Here is a 24199-nt window from a genome sequence, read left to right on the forward strand (position 1 = left end):
GAAGACTGCAATCAAATTAGTACATTAGGTTAGGGGGCGCCTGGGTGGCGCAGTCGTTAAGCGTCTGCCTTTCGGCTCAGGGCGTGATCCCAGCGTTGTGGGATCGAGCCCCACATCAGGCTCCTCTGCCAGGAGCCTGCTTCTTCCTCTCCCACTCCCCCTGCTTGTGTTCCCTCTCTCGCTGGCTGTCTGTCTCTGTCAAATAAATAAATAAAATCTTTAAAAAAAAATTAGTACATTAGGTTAATTTTGTGGTTGAAGATACTCAGGTTTAAGAGCAGCTAGAGGAGAATTAAAATACATGCAGATCCCCCAAATTCAACCTCTCAGAAGACATCTGAAACATGCAAGAGAAAATAGAGTGTATTTCTCCAAAACAGTCAAGACAATCACACAATTTAAAATGTTACCTGCAAGTATTTTGGTGCATATTAGTATTTTTAAGGTTTGCTTTTAAACTGATTAATGTATGAAATGGTCTTAAAATGTAAAGATGCCACCTCCTTGAGATTTTCTTCCCGCCCCCCTCCCCAATCCAATACATAGTAAATGGAAATAGAGAAGTGGTGAATGCCCATCAGTGAATTACTGCTTTAAAATTATAATAAAATTTACTGTTTTATAAGGGCTTGGTTTAAAAGTAGCAACAGCAAACCAGGCTATCCATTTTTTCCTCGCCCTGCAGAGACAGCACTGGAGCTAAAGGCTGCTTCTCAGCGGTTTTGCTTTCTGTCCCCCCCCCCCCTTCGGCACCCCCAACCCCACCCCTTCAGCTTGAGGGAATTAGAAATCTCCATGTTCAGTTGAGTTGTTGGTACAGTTTATCATTTAAAAATTATTTAAATTATAGATCCTGGGCATTGAGATCATTGTTCATGCCAAGTTTTCAATTTGGTTTCAGAAACATTTGAATGGAAATACATGCGTGTGTAGGTGAATCTGTGTCTACACAGAGTAAAAAGTCATCTTACCTAGCATCTCCAGGTACGTAGAAACTGAATAATTAACGTGTACATGTGTAAATACATATAATCCTACAATTGCCTCTGAATTTGCAGTAGTCTACACTCTATCAATGCCCATTAAATAAATATTTTTAGAGTTTAAAATGTGATTTTTAATCACAGATGGGTACCGGCTAATTGCAGCTTTGCGACTTCTGATCGCAAAGCTGGTTGCGTCCTCCACCGCACATTCCTTTTTCCATCAACAGAGGGCACTCTGTCGTTTGTCAAGAAGCTCAGCTATGCAAGGGGCCCAGGGCTGGGCGTGCAGCATCTGACAGATGAGGTTTGCACAGAGTTTGTTCCAATAACAGGCAGAAGCTCTTCCAACTGGTCAGTGTATAATTTATTGGAAATGCTACTGATCATTGAAACAACATACCTGAATGAAAGAGAACCCCATGATTTACAAAAGTCGGATGCAAGTGACTTTTAAGTCAGTGGTGTGTTATTATCTGAGTATCACCCAAATGGTTAGTATTAGAAATCATCATATGCATAAAACCCAGATGCACGCTCAAATACGAGCTCACCTTGTAGAGAGAGTGACAGCTTTATTTATGTTGCCTGCCTTCACACTGTGTGCGGGAGTGTCTCTAGCGTTGCCGGCTTCAGTACAACTTAAATATATTATAGCTGTTTTATATTTGATCCAAGAAAAAATGAAATGATTCCTCATATGGTAATCTATCTGGGTCATAATTGACACATTAGAGAGGGTCTAGCTTTTTTCTCTGCCACAGGTTATAGAGAAAATTTCAGGTGCTGGTGCTATTAATTTTTCACCAGTCAAAGGCATTAAATTTAAACTGAAAACTTGAAAGAATGAAAAAAGATGCACTTCAAGAAAATTAGATTTTCTCGGGCTATTTGTCCAAGATCTACATTTACTGATATGTAATTTATTAGATGCTTCAACACAAGGAAATAATCATAACCAGGTAGTACAAGGATTGCATTTTACTCTCTGTGGCAGAAAAGTTTTACAAATGTCTTAAAGCCATTGTAGAAGCAACAGTGAGAAATCCTAATAGACACCAAAATCAACATATTTGACAGAAGTGTGTGCATTATCACGGCCCATTATTTTAAATGAGAGTATTCTATCTCAAGAACTGGAATGATACCACAAATAACAGAATAAATGGGAAGGTAAAAGTTAAACAGCATGACAGAAACTGCTCAGACTTAGGGAAAAAAGAGATTTTTAGGATACAGATGTGTTCTAAAAATCCTCCTTTGAGAAAATGTGCTCCATTATCACAGAAGGAAAGAAATAAAGGCTTTCTTATGCCAAATGTATGTTTATGTAATATTAAGGAAGATAAAGCAAATATTTAACAGCTAGGATACTGCCTACGGCTAACAATAATTCCTTTATCATTTACCCGACCAGAAGATAAGTGCCGTTTTCCTTCTTTTGCAAATATATTTGCCAGCAGCTGTTTCAACATTTATAAAAACCATTTCCACTGATTGCCAAATAACCATAAATTCATTTACGCATATTTTTGCGTTGGAGGCATAAAAATAATTACATGTCTGATTAAATCCACTTATGCCTTCATGTCTTACTAAATCTATAATAGATATGAATTGTTACAATGTATTACATCAAAGTGCATAAATAATACAATGCAGATGTAGGGTCCAGCTCTCCTACAACAGAATGTGGGGGCAATAATTTACACAAACACAGTTGGGGTACGTTATTAAAAATAATTTATTTTAGAAATTGTTATGGAACGTCTGACACATAAAAGTAGGACTTGAGCTACAAAACTGAAGAAACTGTCCTTGTTTATCATTGCTTCACTGTCCTGAAATACATATTAAATAATTATTGTGGTACGCTTGTCATTAGAAGAGAATAATTAAACTGAAACTCCATTTCCTAATATGCAAACTGTGGGAAATCATATATATATATATATATATATATATACTTCCGATTTTGCTGTATTCTCGAGGTATATTAGTTGCTCCTCCCACCAACCTCCTTCCCACCCCCACCCCATCACTCCATCCGCCCCCACCCACCTCCTCTGCCCCTTGGAACCAAGATAATTTAAATGATTACAGATTTGGAGAAAGACTCTAAGGGACTGCTCAAAGTTAAGAATCGCAAGGCTTAGAAACAACGGTTTGGTTCCACTCTTAACTCCCTGCAATAGAGCTGGAATTTTGCTTTCTTCTGATGGAGACTTAGCTTATAATAACTTTAATCACATAATATTTAACCATATTTGTTATACCAAAACACTTGGTAACACTTCATTTTGAGTGTCCCAGCATTATTAATTCATCTGCTGTGCACCGTGATACCACAGATCATAATGAACTCATTTGGTATTCATGTGGACGTCATAAGTACTTCCATAGGAATTCTAGTGCATTTCAGCATTAATTAAACACACTCCCTAATTTCCTCAGGAAAACTGGAATATATTGTATTTCTTAAGTACTATGTCTTTCAATAGCACATACACTGGACTGTTTATTAAGTCATACATAGAATTATCTGTGCACGCCTTTATGAACCTATCATTTTATATGAGTAACAGCTAACACACCAAAATCAGTGTCTAGATTTTCGTGGATCATGATATATTTTCTTAATATCAGCATTTCATGAATGCACAGAGAAGTAGTATTTACAATCACATTTCTCATGCAAAGAAAAAAGCAACCTTACATTAATTTCCAGAATCTCAAAGACGGATAAGGTCTTTCTTTAAAGACAAATACACAGATAACAAATACCCAGAGAAGGAAAGCCATCCAAGCAGAGGGAGCTTTGCTCAGGTTCCCCCCCCCCCCCGCCTTCTTTTCCCAAATCCCAGCAATGCCTATGGCTCTGGGATTTCTATCTGCTATTGTGTATGCCACTTGTGTGATGTCATTTACTCAGTGAGGAAAAAATACCAGCCCTCCCTCCTCAGCATCCTGAGATGGCAAACGAAGTGCCTTATCAAAGAATAGTATGAAACTGTTTTAAAGAGAAATCTCCTAAAATGTACTAACCATCAATCACATCAACTTTTCTAAAGTTTTACAGGCTCCTAATGTGCTCCTAAGAGGAGCTGATCCCCAATCCCGTTTCTGCCCGCAGAGACCAATCACATTTCTCAGCCCCATCTTATCTCTTATATTAAAGAAAAATGCTATCAGATTTGAGAGAATGTAAGATCCCGTCATGAGTTTCAGCTTGAAACACCAAGGGGTTCCTATGTTAATATGAAGGGTTTTTGTTTGTCTATTTGATTTTTGTTTGTTTTTTGGCTAACCACTTCTCTGGAAACTGAAATCAGGTAGCAGCATCAGGAAGTAAACCCTTACAGGGAACCACATTTTCCCCCCACTTGACTGTGCAGTTTCAAGGTGGGTGGGAAGGGTGGTATGGAGAATTACTGAACTCCTAAAGCATCTTAATGTGCCTTAAAATGGAAATCTCTAAATACCACTTGAACTTCGGCATTATTTGGTCATTATTTCTCAGTTAGGACAGGCGTAGACAAACATGGCTCAAAGAACGACATCTTTACCAGCGAAATACTTTCTCTCAATGCTGTGATAGACGTGCAACAGTTCTAACACTTTCTATAAGAATTATAATTTTAAAAATATTTTAAAATAACACTAGTATTGCACTCATTCAAAACAGAAAAGGAAAAGGAGGGCCCTGCAGTTAATGAAGAAATCTGTTTTTCCAGTACATTTAGACATAATGCCGTTATTTTCAATGAAACCCCATGCAGTGAGAAGAGAGAATTTACTTCTCAATTCTAATGCGGTAGAGGAGACAGATCTGGTTTTCTCTCTCACGGTTTGTAACTCCTGTTATATTTAATAGGAACTGTACATCAAGGCGTGGGGAGAGACCGCCATTCCCGTTCTGTAGCCTGGAGAATTACCGACTATTCAGCATCTCCCTGACACCTGGGTACAATGTGACAAGTTAGAAATGTTGCCTCCTATGGATTCTCGGCTTTTGTTCATTTCAACATTCAAGGCAGACCCTTCATGCACAAAAAGTATTTCAGAGGGATGCATTTATTTTTGTGTTTGTTTGTTTTCAGCTTTGCAGTCCTTTCCCTGAGAATAGTTCGTATTAATCTTTGCACTGAAATATTTTTAGTATGCCAACGCCACTTACCTCGATGTTGCCTGTTTAATAGTGGCAGAATTTGTTTTGCCACTGGTGGCAAACAATTTAATTAGGAACACAAAATTGCTGCTTGCTTTATCTCCCCCCCCCCGCAAGTGTCTGCTCCTTGTCTAAGAATAAGCAACTACCGCTATAAAAATCTCTTTCTTTGAGCTGTCTCTGATGAAACTTCCTGATTCCACTTGTTTCCCTGAGCTTTCTCTGCAACAATTTATTTTTTCTTTCTAAACAGACCTTTAGGTATGTGAGGCCGTTTGTAAATTATATGGTACCAGCAATATCATGAAATATCATGACTGCAGTTTATAGGCAGATGAAGGGGGATGAGTTGTAACAAGAATAAATTACACAAAATACATTGGGGGGAGGAATGGGAGAGCATGGTGCCAGCAAAATTATTAAACTTTAGAGTGGTACTTAATGAGGACACTAAATTAAGTGACCTCGCGAATGGATGGACGTAGCAAATGGGATTCTCAGGGAATTATCTTCCATTATCTTACAAAGAAATGAGGGGACACAGCATCACAAGCCAAGATCGGAAAAGTACCGGTGAACCAAATATTAGCAAATAAAGCAGTTCGCTGAAAACAACTACCCCTTTAGAATTTTCCTGAATGTACTATATAAATTCACGTGCTGGTGAGAAGAATGTCATTCATGGCTTGGGGCCAGACGTTTTATACCTAATTTTGCCTTTTGACAAATATGTCTGGCCAAAAGCATAAAAGTGTGCATTTTCTCTGTAATTAATATAAAGTTATGAAGAGTATTGAGAACTAGAAAATCAGTCGTATGCTAGAGAGTCTCCTCTCTACATGACTTAATCTGTTGGTGAAATGGGGCACTCATTCTGACTGACCTATAGAAACTAAGTGAGCAATCACTAATATGTGGTTGCATATAAATTAGAAAATATAGTCATATGAGTATGAATACATGTATATGTATGCATTTTGCTCATAGGTACCTTTTTTATTGAGGTAGAATTAACATGCAGTAAAATGCACAAACCTGGGATGTTCAGCTCAATGAATTTTGGCTTAAATATACTACCTTGTGACCACTACCCAGATCAGTATTTTCATGACCCTAGAAAATTCCATCCTGCTCCTACCCAGTCCATACTTCCACAGAGCTAATCACTCCTCTGATTTGTCACCAGAGATTAGTTTAGAATGTTCATGAACTTACACACATATATATGAAATCATACATATGTGCTCTTTTGTGCTTGGAATCTTTCAAACTTGGAAAAAACAGGGTAAGTAACCCTGAACACATCCAACAGCCTCTTCTTCCCTTCTTCTTCTTCTATTTTTTTTTTATTCTGTTCTGTTCTATATCATTAGAGCTCAGAGGTTAGGAGTGTGGGTTCTGCCAGCTCTCTGGCTTGGAATTTTAGCTCCTCACTAACACTTGTGTGAACTTGGGGAACTTAAAATCTCTAAGCCTTAGTTTTCTAATTAGAAAAATGGGATTAATAACTAATCCATGTGGTAGTTGTGAGGACTAAGACAATCCACATCAAGTGCTCACTATAGTTTCTGGCCATTCAATGATAATATTAAGATCAGTCTAGAATATTCTAAGTCAAAAAAGAAGAGCTCTTTGTTGGGCTGCTCATGAGGACAACAAGCAGAAGGATTGAGACTTCTAGGCTATGAAAACAATGGTTCTATTAAAAAAAAGAAAAAAAAAAACAAAAACCAGATCAGCCCCAAACTGCCTTACCACATCCCATTAGGGCAAATAAGGTTGCTGGTATGAGTTCCTTCCTAGGTGTATCCGTGTCGTTATCAGTCATTTGTGAATAAAGGAAACACTACTAATAAAAATGTATTTATGTGGATTTCTACAATTACCAATGTGTATTTGAGACAACCGCCAGAAAGAATGGATAGATTTTAGAACTAGAAGGAAACTTAAAAATCATTCAGTTTGTCCTCATTTTATAGAAAACTGTGGAAAGTCAGGTGATTTATTTAAGGTCAATGAAGAAGTCAAGATTTCTGCCTCATACCCTGGGCAACGGTTCTCAAGGATCCTAAAGCGTTAGCTACAGCATCATAATGCTGATGGAACTGGGTAGAGATGCACGTTTTCAGGCCACACCCAAGACCAGAAATCAGGCAACCCTCCTGCCCCTTGGAAATCTGTGCTAGCCCTCCCTCCAGGTGGTTTTTACCTGCCACGGCTGGAACCTCGCGCTAGGGCCTTGTATTGTCTGTGGACTAGCAGAATCTATGCCCAGTTGGTTAGAAGTGCAGACTCACAGACCCCAGATCTAACAAATTCTACACTTCAATAAGATGCCCAGGTGATATGTAAGTCCATGAAAGCCAGGCAGCGTCAACCTACATTAGCAGCCAAGGTCACAACCACCTGAACCTAAACTGTCTACCCGAATCTATGCTATTTGCTGCCATCAGAGCCCATTGACCCCAGCCCCTTCCTGAGCATCTGCCAAAACAACTATACCAATGCCCAAAATTAGTGAGTTCCTCCTGTGTGCCAGATCCTGCGCTAAGCGACCTTTGTGGAGCCATTTATGCTTCCAAATCCTTTAATATAGAAATAATGATCTCTCTACCAATAGGAAATTCCTCGTACTAAGAGGAAGAACTTAAGAGTTGTTCCTCACCCAAGGTCATGCCATTAGTAGATGGATGAACTGGGGTAAAATCTTGGCTCTCCCGGGCCTTCTCCTTGACTCCGTTCTTCAGTAAGCGCCATGGTAGTTACCTAAACTGGGACCTGTTTATCGCCTCTGAAACCAATTTTACTTTACAGAAATAATAAAAAGTCTAAGGGTGTCCATGGATATGATACCTTGAGTATTACCAGTGATCATTTTTTTTAAGTTTTTATTTAAGTAATCTCTACACCCAACATGGGTCTTGAATTCATGACCTCAAGATCAAGAGTCGTGTGCTCTTCTGACTGAACCATCCAGGCATCCCGCCATTGATAGTTTCTGAGAGATTAATGACAGCACTAGGGCAATAAGCCAGGCCAGTAGTGAAGGATTATTCCCTCCCAAAGCCCCCTGCCACCACAATCTGTCATATACCAATATTTTTGTAACATACAATAGAATTAATAGAAAAATGAGTTTAAAAGACACAAAAAACGCAAGCCAACTCTTTAGAAGATTCAATAGATGTAAAATTACACTGTCAAGTTGCTACAAAAATTTCTAAATGCTTATTCTCTTTATCTGTATTTATATTGTTATAGACCAGTAACAAACAGTTTGCAGACTGGTACGGTTCTAGAAGTACACTTTGAGTAGCAAGAAACTAAAAAATCTACAAGTTAAAATTAAGCTATAGTCCAGACCAATTTAAATAACACAAAATAGGTAAAGTGAATTCTATGACTCTATTATTTCCATCCCCAGAAAGGTATGGAAGCCCATTAATACTTTCTCACAAGTCAGCTCTATAAAAATTATTAACACTTCTTTTTTGGAGATTCATTCATTCATTCATCCAACCAACATTTAATGACAATTGATTAGGTGCTAGATTCTTGGATTAAAAAGCTGATTAAGACAAAGTCCCTATTTTTAGGCACTCACATGGTGGTGAGTAATAATTTTCTTTCTGTACATTGTGTATTTATCTCTCTATCCCTATGTCTATATGCTTCCTCTTTTAAAAAAAGAATTTGAAGTCACTTACTTTACAGGGTAATGAGATAAGATAAAACCAAGAAAATTTTATGCTGTATAGCATTTTATTAGTATCTTATTCTAATCCTGCCTTTCATACTGGTAGTGTAATTAAAATAGGTCTGACTGTGTCCATTTAAAAAATGAGAAAACAGGTTCGGAGGGATTGCCTTGTGTACTCAAAACCATCCAGCTTATGCGGGGCAAAGCAGGGAATCAAATTTAGGTTCAATGCCTCCAAACCCAGTGCTCTGTTCACTGCACCCTAGCCACGGTTGTTATTTGTCTACAATCCTTCATCCACCGTAATCCTTGGCTTTCCTTTGAATACCTGTCCATCCCCAAGCATGATGACCTCGTGACCTTCCTGGAGGTGAAAAGGCTTTTACCTGGGCTTCCTTCTACATTTCTATAGAGCTAAGGGTCTTTTCTCTTTTTCAAATTCAGATTTAACTGGTCTATATCCTAGTCATTCTGGAGCTCATGCTATGCTGGATGACAGCTCATCGAAAAAATTTGAACACGTTTCTATTTACTGGTATCCAAAGGCCAGTTGTTTTCTTTCTGTCTGGGGGAAGACCTAGTTAAGATGATGAGGGAGGGGAAGTTTGTCTTCATTACTTCTCTCTTGGTACGGTGTCTTTATCCTCAATTCAACTACCTATGTGTGAATACTTTTGTCTTCATCCCTTTAGTAAAATATTTTCTCAGAGCATTCATTCATGTAAAGGTGTAATGGTGGCTAGCAACACAAAGCACGTTTGCATTTTGTTTTCTTTACTGTTGTACTGCCATAGCCCAACATCATGTCTCTCACGTGGTAAGTACTCAGTAAGTATTTATTGAATGAATGTTAAATGTATTTGTAATTTGCTATAAAGAAACCTTTTTTCCCCCTGAAGGACTGACAGAAACAGAAACCAATATGTAAGTTTCCATCATTTGCTTGGTACCATATTCAGTGCTCTCGTGCTTTTTATTTCATTCATGCCTAACTCATTTATCTCCTTGCCTCTGGTCTGCCAATCTATCCTCTGCACATCTGTCTGAATGATGGCTCTATAACATAATTCATATCTGATTATGCCACATCCTTGCCTTAAATATTTTCTGTTTATTTCTATTGCCTTCAGTTGATAATCTAAAAAAACTTCATCAGGTGATGTTCAAGACAGCAGCCATGGAAGCAGAAAGAGGTGACCAAATACGGGGTTATTTAGAAGATGCAATGGATAGAAATTGGGATCCAGCTGGATGAGGGGGTTGAGGAAGGAAGGCATTGGTGGTGATGTTGAAGATCAGGCTGATGAGGAAGGTACGAGAACAAGCCACATTAGGAAAAGCCCACTTATATTTCTGGTCCTGTCTTCCCACTCCCCTCTGCCTTTTTTCAAAACCTACAGAAGCCAGAGAAACTCCCTTAGACTCAGCTTTCTGCATGATAAGGAAGTCAGGCGTGATACAACATAATTAGAAGACCTTAGTTTTATACATATATATTTTGAAGGATGCTACCTTTCCCACGTTAGGTTAAAATATCTGGTTTCCCATCGTGAGGGCAATGAAACCCTTACAACTACATGCACTACATATTTTCTCTGTAAGAAGAAGGATGGGTAGGGAGGAAAGATTATTTAGATGGTGTCTCACTTCTTTGTGGATGCTGGTTGTGAACAAAACCCCAGAGCAACGGGTGGTGGAAGCTATCAAGAATAGAAGAAAAGTCCTGGCGGACTTTCTGGAGCCAAGTAAAAGGCATAGAGAAATAGGAACTGTGGAGATGAACAGCATGAGATCCGACATCAGAACCAGCTACGTCCTCTCTACCACTTACGTATTAACTGGATGATCTTGGACAAGTTACTTAACCTGTTTGTTACGGTTATAAAATGAGAATGATAATAGTATCTACCTCATAGACATATAGGTTAAATGAGATTTTTCTCAACATAATACTTGGCCTCCCCAAATGCCCAATCAATATTAACTATTGTGATAATTACATAGCTTGACGATAGAAAAACCACAGTGGTCTCTATGGCATATGAGCAGGGTTAAACTTCCAAAATGCTTTGCCATCCAGAAACACCTATCTTCCAAGATTTCCTTTGCATTCCATATGGTCTTTGCCTCAAACTGATATAAGGGAAAGAAAACAGGAATAGTTAAAATCCTTTTCAAATAGCAGGAAAAAACCCTCTTCACCCCATTAGAATAATCAATAAAAAGAAGAACAGATTTCTGGAACAGTGAGAAACCAGAATTAATTTATGAAGTGTGCTTTTTTAAAGATATGCCACAGAATGGGGAGTGTTCTTCTACTTCTTTCCTCCTGCTCCACGTAAAAAGACACTCCTAAACCACCAGGTCATGGGGATGGAGTTTTGGGGAAGCGGAGAGGGCTTATCTGAGGCATTCTGATTCTGACACGTTCTTTTTGGTGGTTTTTTTTTTTTTTAAGATTTTATTTATTTATTTGAGAGAGAGAGAAAGAAAGCAGAAGTAGGGGGAGGGGCATGGGGAGAGGGAGAAACAGGCTCCCCGCTGAGCAAGGAGCCCAATGCAGGACTCGATCCCAGAACCCCAAGATCATGACCTAAGCCAAAGGCAGATGCTTAACCAACTGAGCCACCCAGGCGTCCCCTGACAGGTGCTTTCTGAAGCCCCAAGACAATGGCTTCATTCTACAGAACAGTGGGGGTCAGAAGAACTTGCATCAGAATCACCGTAAAATGCACATTTCTGGGCCTCAACCCAAATTCATGGATCTGGGGTGGGACCATTTTGCAATTTTTAACAAGTTTCTGGAAGCGATGCCAATGAAGTTGATCTGGGACCACATTTTAAGAACCTCTGCTTTAGAACTGAGAGGTCATTCCCTAGCTAAAAAGAGTTTCAAAGTATAGGCTCTTCTTGATGAGCTGTTAGTATTATTTTTAAAATGTCCTTTTCTTCTTAGAACACCCTCTATTTATGGACCTAACATTTCAACCCACATCATCAACATCTCCGTTTGCCCATTGTCCTTGGCAGTTTAGTTTCTTCCATTTTTCTAGCATCCCTACTTTCCTTACAGAAATCTTGCCAACACATTTTTGGTTAGTGCTTTGGATGCTTTTTTTTTTTTTTTCCTATGTCTATATTGGAAGTTTTGCTTGTTTTATAACTGAAATTTTCCTTTTGCTTTCACCTTTGACCTAACAGTTCCCCCAAAAGTCCTTGTCCGTTTTCTTATGTACAGGACATAAATATACCTAATGGAGCCGAGTGGAATAGTATACTTCATCAGCATATACTTACCACCTAGCACACATATACTTTTAATCAAAGGCAGAACTGAAACTACAGCACTCACAACGGATCATTCAGGTTACGTGTAATGAATTGATTTCTTTAGCAACTGTAATAAAGATTTTGCGACTGGCTTTGCTTCTATCAAGGGATACCTGGGCTGAAAACCTACTGAAACTTTGGTTGACTTCTTTTACTTTTTAATTTTATGTTTCGGTTTTCGCATAAATCTTCATTTAGACTCTGTTATGACTAAGTTAATATTTCAATATTGATTTGCAATACTATGTCAATGAGATTCCCCATTGTGTCCAATTTTGTATTTCATTTTTAGGACAGCCAAATACAATTTTTAAAATGTTGCTCAAATAGAAATATATGGCCAGGAATAAGAATCCTAGTCAAGTTTCAGCTTTAACTTAATTTTGCTCTCTCTTTTCAATCAAGAAGAGGAAATGGGTACTTTCATTTTACTTATTACAATTGACTGCCTTCTTTACAGCTGTGAAAAAATGAACAGCTTGCCATATTCATCAAAGAGAAATCATGGTGCCTGTGTGTTTGTGTGTGTGTTTGCGTGTGTCTTTAAAAAATGCTGCATCTGCGCTATGTGGTACTTAACCACAATGACAGTGACTAGCATATAATAAAAGATTACATTAATTTGTGCTCTGCTTCAGAAAAGTGAGCATTTAAGTCAGCTCCACAGACTCAGAGAATAGGTCTCTTTCCTAAGAAGGCAAAGAAGGGAATAAATAAAAACTCAGCTCCAAAGGAGAATTAGCATAGAGGATGATCTGGTAATCTGGTTAAAAGACAAACATAAATGTCCTATCTCTTAGTGGAATTTCCAGACATTCTGTTTTATCCAGTCACGATACTTTGAGTAACAACACTCAGGGAAAAAGAGGGTGTAAACTGTATGTCCCTTTATTAAATGTGGAAGAGGTGGGGGAGCACTAAGCAAAGATAATTCATGGGAGAGAGGGTTTGGCTGGAAAAAAAGGAAGGGGAGAAAGGCTTCAAATTCCCCTTTCCTCTTTTTGGCTTATACTTCAGATCCCTCATGAACGAATTCCCCACATATAAAATTCAAAAATGTCTTTTTCCATGGGTATTAAACCACTTCAGATGATCTCAGGCATCAAACTGAGCTCAAATGTTCTAAAGATAATTTTCACATTCAAAAAGGCTTTCCAAATGGCTGTCTTGAAAAAACATAAGGATTCCCCCATATTTCATAATATGTAGGAATATATTTTAACCTGTAAATTTGGCCAAGATCAGTTTTGGTGATACACTCTGTGATGAGAAATATGACAGTTCCAGCACACTTATTTTGGTAGTAGGATAAATCGGTATAACGTCTATGCAAAGTGGTTTATATCCATTAAGATAAAAGTGTATATAACCTTTGACCTAGCAATTCCTTTATGTAATTAAGCTATACATACAATTTCACATGTGTGCAAAGATACACGCTCCAATAATATTCATTGAAATGTCATCTGTAATATTTATCACTATGCTATGGATTATAAATTGTTTTATCCATCTGATGGAACACTATGCAGCTTCTAAAACAAACTCAATATGTATTGATACAAAGAGCTCAAAGAGATATTAAAAAACCCACATGTTTATATTTGCTTTACATATAATACCTCTGAAATGATATCGAAGCAGCTGGTACACGCAGTTGGATCAGGGAAGGTGTTAGGGAAGTTAGGGAGCCTGGGGTGGGAGGGAACTTGCACCATATTCTCTTTGGGATCTTTTGAATTTAATACTCTAAGCATCTGTTTCCTATTAAAAATGAATTAAAAATTTTATCTTGATAAATTTTATTTATTTATTTTTAGAGAGAGAAAGAGAGAAAGACCATGATCAGGGAGAGGAGCAGAAGAAGAGGGAAAGAGAGAATCCTAAGCAGACGTCTGCTGAGTGTGGAGGAGCCCCACACAGGGTTTGATCTCATGACCCTGAGATCATGACCTGAGCCAAAACCAAGAGTCCATCGCTGAACCAACTGAACCACCCAGGTGCTCCATCAAAACGAATTAAAAATGTTAAAAGCTCACAAAACCTCAAGTCACAAATAAACCTGATGGTGGGTTAAACTAACTTATTTCAATGACTTTACTAAACCAAGAACTGAAAGTCCAAATCATTTACTTATCATGAAATCATTTACTGTAATTAATTGATTATATAGAGAACACAGGAAGTCTTACCCTAGGCCAGGCAAAATGAGGGCCGGAGAAGTATTTCTTTTTAACAATGCATTTCTCAAACACACACCTGAAGAACTAAAACGGACCCAGTCTGCTTTTCCTGACATGCTTAGTAAGTTTGAAGACTGTCTGTGTAAGGTGAAATAAAGGAAGCTTTGTAGCCACCATTAAATGTCCTCACTATAAGATTTATGGCCATAATTGTGACAGAGCAAATGATTTTTTTTTCCTGGCAGCAAAAATAGTCTTAAAAAGAAACTAGGTATTGTTTTTTCTTTTCCAAGCAAAGTATAGATACCCCCCAAATTATATGGTGTCACAGACCATGCCATACTTAGAAAAAATGATGCCCTGCCTCTTCAATCTTATTAAGAAAAGTACACAGTTAACTCTTTGTATCTCTGAGGGATGTCTCTGATGAACTTTGTTACAGAACAACATTCAGCTGGGAAGTATTTACTGAAACGAACTCATTTTGTAGTTAGATTCTGAAGTAAAACAGGAATGTCATATCAATAGATATAAATCCTACAACTGTGGCTGACCATTTCAAGGTTTTTAATGCAGTTATTGGTGGAGGGAACACTAAGAAATACATAGGTTTTCTACTCTGCTGAATGATTGTCAAGTCAGTTATTAATGAACTAAAGGTAGGGACCATGCCATTTTCTGCATTACTATCTGCATAAACTAACATCATGGGGTCCATGCTCATCACTCACTCACTCACTTCTCACTCACTCACTCAGGAATCCATCTTTTTCATTTGGTCAATCAGTCACCAACCACTGGTGTCACTGCTAGGTGCTGGGAGATCCAAAAGTAACAAGGTACAGTTTCTGTCCTCCAAGACCTTAGACGTGAGAAGGAAGTTGGGGGGGGGGGGATGAACACAGAGATAAATGCAATGCCATGTAGTGTGATAAGAGAGAAAAACCCTAGGAGCCCGGAGGAAAGTCATCCAAATCCTCTTGAAGTGTGCATGGATTTGTGTGTCTAGGGGAGGTGGAATGGAAAGGATCCAAAAACATTAACAGGATGCTGTGATATCTGAAGAGAGTTTCAGTGATATGTGGAGGTTTGCCAGGTGTGTGTGTGTGTGTGTGTGTGTGTGTGTGTGTGTAAGGGGGAAGCACAAACAAAATCTCAGGGGGAGAATACAGTTCTAAAAGGATATGGAGGTAAGAAATACCAAGGTGAGAGAGGGAGTGGGGGAAGGCTTCAATCAGTTCAGAACATATGGCGAAACGCAGGAGGGAAAGGTGGGTATGAGACAGAAGCAGGGTCCACCAGGAGATTTCCAGCAAACAAAGTGTTTGAATAAAGTTGGACTATGAGAAAAATGCCGCAAGAATCCCACACGTGGTCCCCTGGAAATCTATTTACTTCAGAAATGGAAACTACAACTCTAGATGCTAACTATATAATTTGGGTTAGGAGGGGACAGCTAACATAATAAATTGAGACTATGATAACAATCAGGTTGCTTTGCTCATTAACTGGAACTTTAGAAAAGAATATTTCCTCAGTAGAAAATACTGCTGTGTGCAATGGGCTACCACCCCCACAAGGTCCATCTGACCAGCACAGTTCACAGAAATGTCATTGCTCTTAAGTCTGAGGGTGCTATCACTAGACAATGCTTTTCATTTGGAAACCCTCTGAAATATCTGGGTTTTTCAAATGAAAAAATATTGACTAAACTGTAAGCAGGAAAATTCCTTATTAATACTAAAAGTAACTGTGATAGGGTAGGGTAAAATGACACGAAGTGATTTTGAACATACATTTGTGCTTTCAGTGTACTTTTTTATTGTGGTAAAATATATTCTGGTAAAATTTACTGCAGCCTCTGTCTAAAGCAAGGTAACTTGGGCTTCCTTACAGCGTGGTGGCTGGGTTCCAAGAGAGCACAAACTCAGGCTATCTGAGGCCCAGGGCAGAACTTCTGTTGCTTTTCATTGGTCAAAGCAAGTCACAGGTGAGCCCAAGACAAGGGTCAGGGAAGTCAACTCCACCTCTTGCTGGGACAAGAGTGACAAAGACTTTGAGGCCATCTTCAATCTACCACAGTATTTATATTCAAAATTACAAATTTATGTACCTAAAAATAAAACAAACAAAAAAACCTCTTTCTATATTAGGTTGTAAGGACCGCTTGCTGTTCTCAGTTTCTTCAATACAATCATCTTTCCGTAGGGTTGAGGGTTGAGGGATACGGGGAGGTGGTAGCTTAGTGGCATGTATTGTCGAAACGGGCATGTTTATTTTTATTTCTTATTTTAAGCTTCCTGATGACACTGTTAATTTTCTTTTCTATCTTCTGCTACATAGACAATTATTCCCCTACTGGTATTTTTTGCAGTTACTGGGAAGGGAGAAATTTTGAGTTAATTCTGTAGCGATCTGTATTAAATTTATCCTGAAGCCTGTATTTCTTTAATTCTTGAGGTCATAAAAAATGAATTTTGATTCTACTTCCTCACATAGCATACTGCTAAGACCTTAGTGGTCTCTTACTTTTCTATGGTCCAATTCCAAGTTTCTTCCAACTTCATTTAAGGTTATAAACCAAGCTTACCTTTATACATCATTTTTAATCACTTGAATCTCCTGTTTCAATAATCGTTCTAGGTTTCTCAATGAATTCTATGATAGTTTAATATTCTAAATTTTACATTGATTTCAAGAATCCCGCCAGTCTTTTATACTTGATGCTGTGTTCTTGTATTGTTTGTTTGTTTATTTAGGTCAGCTGGATTCACCTTCAAATATTCTTCTTGGGAAGGACACATAATGATATATCCATTAGCCCTTGCCTGATTGAGAGTGTCTGCAAAGGCATGCCATCAGATTTTGTATAAAATTCTTGGTTTTCAACCTTTTATAGCTTAAAATTCTATAGATACTAGTTTTTTGTTTTCCTTTCAATAATGTTGAAAAAGAGAAATTTGAGTATCGTTATTGCTGCTTCTTCTGAAACTGTACCTCCTTTTTTTTATTGTTATATTAGTCACCATACAGTACATCCCCAGTTTTTGATGCAATGCTCCATAATTCATTATTTGCATATAACACCCAGTGCACCATGCAATACGTGCCCTCCCTAATACCCATCACTGGCCTATCCCAGTCCCTCACCTCCCTCCCCTCTGAAGCCCTCAGTTTGTTTCCCAGAGTCCATAGTCTCTCGTGGTTCATTCCCCCTTCTGCTTACCCCCCCTCATTCTTCCCTTCCTTTGGTTTCACTCATTTATGTACATCCTTCTTTTTAAAAATTATCAGTGTTTATTTAGATGTAGGTCCTTTTTATAATTTTGCCTAGATCCTGATAAGTCCCTTTCAGTTGTGATTTTAATTCAGCTCAAGAAAATTTCTTCTATTACATCTTTGACTATTGCTTCACACGCATCACTCTGGTTTTTACATTTGGAAAATTATTATTTATGTCTGACCTGAAATCTCTGTCTTCCACATTTTTTCTCATCTCTCTTACCTCTTTGCCTTTTTTTACTCTGCTTCTAGAATAACTCAGGTGTGTCCTCCACAGTATGAATATGGATTTGCAAAATTTTTATGCTATCTATAAATATCAAAGCAAATTTATACTTTTCATATTGATTTGAAGGGGTACATGCACCCCGATGTTTATAGCAGCATTATCAACAATAGCCAAGTTATGAAAAGAGCCCAAATGTCCTTTTACTGATGAATGGATAAAGAAGATGTGGTGTGTATATATATATACAGACACATACATATACAGTGGAATATTACTCAGCCATAAAAAAGAATGAGAGCTTGCCATTTGCAACAATGTGGGTGGAGCTAGAGAGTATTATGCTAAGTGAAATAAGTCAGAGAAAGACAAATATCATATGATCTAATTTATATGTGGAATTTAAAAAACAAAACAAATGACCATAAGAGAAAAAAAGAGAGAGGCAAACTAAACAACAGACTCTTAGCTATAGAGAACAAACTGATGGTCACCACAGGGAAGGTGGGGGGAAAGGTGAAATAGGTAATGGGGATGAAGAAGGGTATTTGTTGTGATGAGCATCAGGTGTTGTATGGAGTTGTTGAATCACTATATCGTACCCCTGAAACTAATTACACTGTATGTTAACTAACTGGAATTTAAATAAAAGCAAAAAAAAATGTTTTACATTTTTCCATCACATTTTTTACTTGCACTGTTTTCTTATTTTGGCTATATTTGTAGCTCTGACTTTATCACAGCTTGATTTTTCCTAAGAATGCCTGCTTTTTCCCCCCCCCCAGAGTTTTTTTTTTTTTTTTCTTTTTCCATTCCTTTGAGGGATAGAGCAGACATCTTCTCTCCTTCTTACCAGCTTATTGTACGATATGTCAAGCTCTTCTTCTGAGTCTTTGGGGACAATATCCTCCTTCCCTTAAGTGGCAATATTGATTCACCTTCTTTTCTACAGAAATGATTTGCCAGATTACTAAGATGCAGCAAGAGAAAATGAAGTAGAGGCAGAAAAGGGAAAAACAAGGACAAAGACCTTAAACAGATCTAAGGGTAAAGCCATATAAAATGCCTACCCTAAAGGCCCATGCTCTTCTTGGTATTAGTAGATGCCTATTTTCACCATCCTTATAAGCAACAAATGGCAATACACCTGCCACATTATCCATAAAACAGAAACAGACAAATGTTAGAAGAGGCTCAGTTCCTCCAGACACTAAGGATGAGGAAGAAATTGTCCTGAAGGTTTGCCATACATGGGACTGTGCACCATAATGACCAATGTCCTCAACAATATTTGGAAGGGTGGTACATGACCAGTGTCATAAGCCTACTGACATAGGTTAACATCATTACCCCAAAGGCAACTCAAGTATGGAGATTGTGCTCTTTGGCAATTATATGGAATGTGATTGTTCTCTGCTCACAATTAAATTTAGAACTATACCTTTGAAGTTCTAATCACAAGTATGGCTGATTCTCCCTTATGAAATTACTGGAGTCTAGCAAAATCACATGACCACAGGGGAAAAAAAAAAAAGGCACTTTAAACCATTCTATCTTCATGAGCAGAATAAAGCCTCTTCTTAGAAAATAATTTACATCTACTTTAATGCACAGATAAATGGGACTGGAAGCCTCAAAGTTCTACTTTTAGACCTTAGCTACAACAATTTTAGCATGGAAGTCTTTAAGGCAGGTGCTCAAATACTCAAGCGTAGCCATAAGGCCAGTTCAATAGAGTATTCAGGATGCATTGCTTTGAGCAAGACTACATCCTCATGTGTCCTTTAAAAAAACTGTTGCCTAAACAAACACAAAGTAGCTAAATAAATCAAATTATAAAAACACTTCAGTATTTTTAGTTGTCTACTTTAGTTGGCTTTAAACTAATAGAGCCATTTAGAGAAATGATCAGACAGAAGAGCCAGATGTCCATTAGGGACACACCTTGACCATGACAATGAGATCCTATCTTCTCTATGTTTGAAAACTCTTATTTTTTTCAACAGAAAAAAATATTAGACAACAGCTGAAATGGCCTTCCTAAATCTTTGAAGAGCTTTGGAGGGTTCCTTTTTCCTCTTTAACTTAGGGTTCTCCTAACTGAAACACCAGAAATACCACAAAAACCCACTGGTTAGATCATTAGCCTCTAAATATTTGTACACTTTCTGGTTTTGTGTTCGTGGGTCTATAGTTTTCAGACAGATCCCAAGATCATTTGTGAATAAGCTTTTTCCAAACTGCTTGAAGAAGTCTATTTGTCATAGCGCAGATCTGTCTCTCCTGGAGGTTGGAGGCCAGGATCATCCTGCCTGGAAGAAGTCAACGGGAAAATGATCCAGGGTACTTTTCCCATAGGCAAAAGAGAGAGAGAGAGGGAGAGAAGAGAGGGAGGGACAGGGAAGGAGGAAGAGATAATAGTGGACAAAGGATAAAGTAAGTTTCATTGTGTCTGAAGCACTTCACTGTGCTTGAAGTTAAAAAGAAATCTTCAAGGACACTGTGCACCCCAAGGGAGCAGTGGCAATAGGGTTAGGCTCGTGGTCTGAGTATAAGGCTCCCCTACTGGCAGCTTCCCTGAGTCTCTATAAAGCTAACAGCAAAGGGATAGTTTCCCCAAGAGGGGAGCCTAAAACTATTTCTCTCCACAGGGCTTTCAATTTGCACCTTCAGGAAATCCTTGACTACATATGATCACGAAGATTCCACTATTGCTAACCTCATAAAAAAAAAAAAAAAAAAAAAAAAAAACCTTTTTGTTTCCCCCATCAGAATGGAGTGTGTGTGTGTCTTAAATAATAAAATAAGATCAGCAAATTTTTCACGCCTTTTCAAGTGTCAATGCAAAATATGGTAAAAGGCATCCAAATGCAATCCAATTATCCCTTTCCCTCTCCAATGGAAAGATCGTTCTGGTGTGACCCGACCCTTGAAACAAATCCGAATGAAATGGTGCACTTTAAGGAGGCTCTACTTGGCTGGGAACACATAGCCTGTGAGTGCTTGCAGGGCTGATGAGGAATACAGCCCCGAGGCTGCTCCCACATCCGGAGATGCTGCAGCTTAAGGGTGTATTTCAACATTGTGAACGTTGTTCCTATTATGTGACAAGATGACAAATACTATCCAATGAACCACAACACATAAAAGGGAAAAATAACACTTTCTCACCTTGGGAGGGCTTGAAGGGTCTATCTACCTGCAGACACCAGTTTATATTATTTTGCCAATAAGGTTTCAACCCAGAGTTGGGTTCAAAGAGCAGAATTTTAACTAAGAAGGAGGTTGACATAAAATAAGGTTTTCTCAAGAAGCCGGCCTGGGACACACAAGATGGACATGGATGAAATACTCGAAATCGAACTTTCTAAATGGAGCTTCTCGTCCCCCTTCTTTTAGTCTGTATTTCCATAGATGAATGGGTGTGAAAATGTTTTCTACAGTCAAGAACAAAAGCTCTCAAAATAAGAGAATCAAAGAGTGCTCCAATAAACAGGCCTCCAAACATCTGTTTCTCAGTCCTAACCCTACTTGGGTATCACCTACAAGCAGATCGTGGTTTTTTTTTTTATTGTTTCTCCAGGCTGCGACTAGATCAAAACTTACCACCTATATGATCAATAGTCATTTTGTAAGTCAGCTCCTCTTACGGATGCAGGCTTGCGCCGCAAATCTGCTGTCCGTCAATTGAGCGGTCCCCTTAAACATGCAGGCTTGACTGAGTGATTGAGTTTTTCACAGCCCGATCACACAAATATCATCCAGAATGTGATTTTCTCTGGGTTGTGTGTTTAAGTTCAACAAGTGCCAGGGGAATTTAATGGACCAGGTGGTAGCAAAACCAGCTAAGCGAGGGACGCTTCCTTTGCTGTCCCTGTTCTTACAAGGGGATAACAGGGAGTGTCTGTAGACTTCAGAATAAATCTGGGCGGACAGGGCTGGTCAGATTGTACTTTGGCAAAAACTCAGTGCTATTTAGCAGCCGTGATTTAAAAAATGCAGCCCCTAGGCAAGTTCCACCTCTGAAGATAATTTACAACAGAGAAATAGTCATATTTGTGGAATGATTAGAACTTGGCTGTGTGGAGGGACAAGGGGCGACACTGAGCTCTGGAGGTCCCATTCTGTGATTCCATGAGTAAAAGGAAATTCATGTAAGAGTGAGAAAAAAGTTTTATATTTCAGAGCATTTGGTTTTGCCTCTACAATTATAGAAAATTCACCTGAAAATAAAAATTATTAAAAAAAAAAAAGAAAGAAAAAAGAAAATTCACCAGAGTTTTCAGAGCTTCCTCTCTCGATAGGTCTTACATTGTTGGCTCTGTATTACTTCTTTGTGAGTGCTTATTGAAACCTACCAAATAGTTTGCAATTCCAAAACTAAAAATAAAAGGTGAGAGAAGTACTAATTTAGGGCACAAGGTCTAGACCACACTGTCAAGTTCATATCCTGTGTCTGCCCATCATCTATTGGCATTTGACCTTGGATGAGTTACTCAACCTCTCTGAACCTCAGTGTTTGCTGCTGTAAAAGGGGGATAAAAACAGCAATGCCACGGAGCAGCGCTGTGAGGATTAAATGAACTGATGGACGCACAGCCCTCAGCACAGCGCCTATTACATCAAGATCATTCAATAAATGATAACCACTATGAGATGTGACAAAAGTAACCTTGAGGAATGCAGTGTTTGCTGAAGAGGTGCTTTTTCCAAGTGAATTAAGTAAAACCTGATTAAGGGTCCAATTATCTGATTCCACATTTTCCCCTTGCTTGCCTTTTCTTGTGTTTTCTTTCTTTTTTTAAGAAAAAATTGAGAGAGAGAGCGTGAGCGAGTACAAGCAGGGGAAGTGGCAGGGAGAGGGAGACGCATGCTCCTCGCTGAGTGAGGAGCCTGATGTGGGACTTGATGACCTGAACCGGAGGTAGATGCTTAACTGACTGAACCACCCAGGCATCCCTCCTTGTGTTAATTTTCCATCACCGTGTCAATCTCCACACAACTCAGGGCAGGACAGTTCTGCTAGAGGAGAACAGAGCAGAGGGGGGAGATGGTGGGGTCCCATGAAGATGAGTAGAGTGAACAAATGAATCAAAAGAAACTTGTTATCTGGCTCAGAGTAGAACTCAGTAGGGGAAATGGTATAAGTTGTTGTTTGTTAAAATACATTTTTTCTATTATTTGAGATACCAATTATTATTTTCTTGGCCATAATTAATATGGAGCATCAAGGGGTGAGGACAAGCATGCACCTGCATCAGCCTTACCCTACACACATGGGCGCCCATATGTGCGTGTACACACACACACACACACACACATAATTTCCCTCTGACATTAGTCTCCTTACATTTACAATAAATTCTGCCCTCAATTCTGCATGACATTGCTGGCAAAAGGACACAGTTGCTAGATAAGTGTTTAAGGCACTGACAGTAGCCCCTGGACTCAAACATTGATTTGCTGGTGTTCTGTCGTCTTCTGTAAAGGAAAGATCATGTGCTCTGCATCAGTGATAGAAAAATCTTCAAAGAAGGTGTTGGTTAAAATGAGCATTTTAGTAAAAAATACTTGCTATTCCTCTGTCACTATTCAAGATAGTTAGATGTGGAGTCAATTTAGTGAGCTTCAATTGCACCTGACTTTGGAAGGAATAATATACTCATGTCTCCTTGGATGCATAGCGAATAGGGAGCTCTCTCAAGGGCTGCGATTTTGCAGATTGCAACCTGATCAGACTTCCACACACAGAATATCCCCTTAAAACAGGAAGAGGCAAATCCCAAGATTTTTGGAAGGCCAGTGATTTAAGGGCTTCCCACTTCATTTCTAAAACATACGTGGGCGGTTCTCCCTTTTCGTCATTTTCTTGTCAAGCTCGACGCCAGGAAGAGGTATGAAAAGGCCAAGTGTTGGGAGCACCCTTCTGTTTGTTAAATGGGATGCCGCTCATTTCATGAATCATTAAAAAAAGCCAACCAGATCCTTACGAAAATTAAAGTTTTTTAAAAACAAGAAAAAGGGCCACACATTACAGGTAAGCAAGGTGTGCAGAGAGATTCCAGAGGTGAACAAAGGCCTGGTCGTGTCCTTTCCACACGCCACACTCGATGCTTGAAGCCTCACCACAAGCCAGCCTTCTAAAGTTAATTTCTTGGGACTCGCAAGCTTGGTACGGTGAGTACGTAGCTGCGGAGCGGCTGGGGCTGGGACAGGGCAGACACAGGTCTTCCCCTCACAGTGTGTGCCCTGTCACCTTGGAGGTGGCAGCAGTGAGTGGCCTTCAAAGAATCCGACCATAATGACCCGCTGAGTGGGTCTAATTAA

General features: G+C 38.8%; 1 long non-coding RNA gene across 2 annotated transcripts in view; it reads left to right on the top strand.

Annotated features, from left to right (window-relative positions):
* LOC103658861 overlaps positions 1–14040 on the top strand; it is an 85469-nt gene extending 71429 nt beyond the window's left edge. The window contains exons 3-4 of one of the 2 annotated variants that reach the window (XR_567302.2): positions 902–984; positions 14002–14040. This is a non-coding gene — a long non-coding RNA (uncharacterized LOC103658861). Of the gene's footprint in view, positions 1–901; positions 985–4857; positions 5234–14001 lie in introns of those variants that run through there. The other variant, XR_005838577.1, reaches the window with a different exon arrangement.
* Positions 14041–24199: the final 10159 nt, after the last annotated feature.

This window comes from Ursus maritimus, unplaced genomic scaffold (assembly GCF_017311325.1).
Source record: "Ursus maritimus isolate PB19 unplaced genomic scaffold, ASM1731132v1 scaffold_3, whole genome shotgun sequence".
Classification (NCBI taxonomy): domain Eukaryota; kingdom Metazoa; phylum Chordata; class Mammalia; order Carnivora; family Ursidae; genus Ursus; species Ursus maritimus.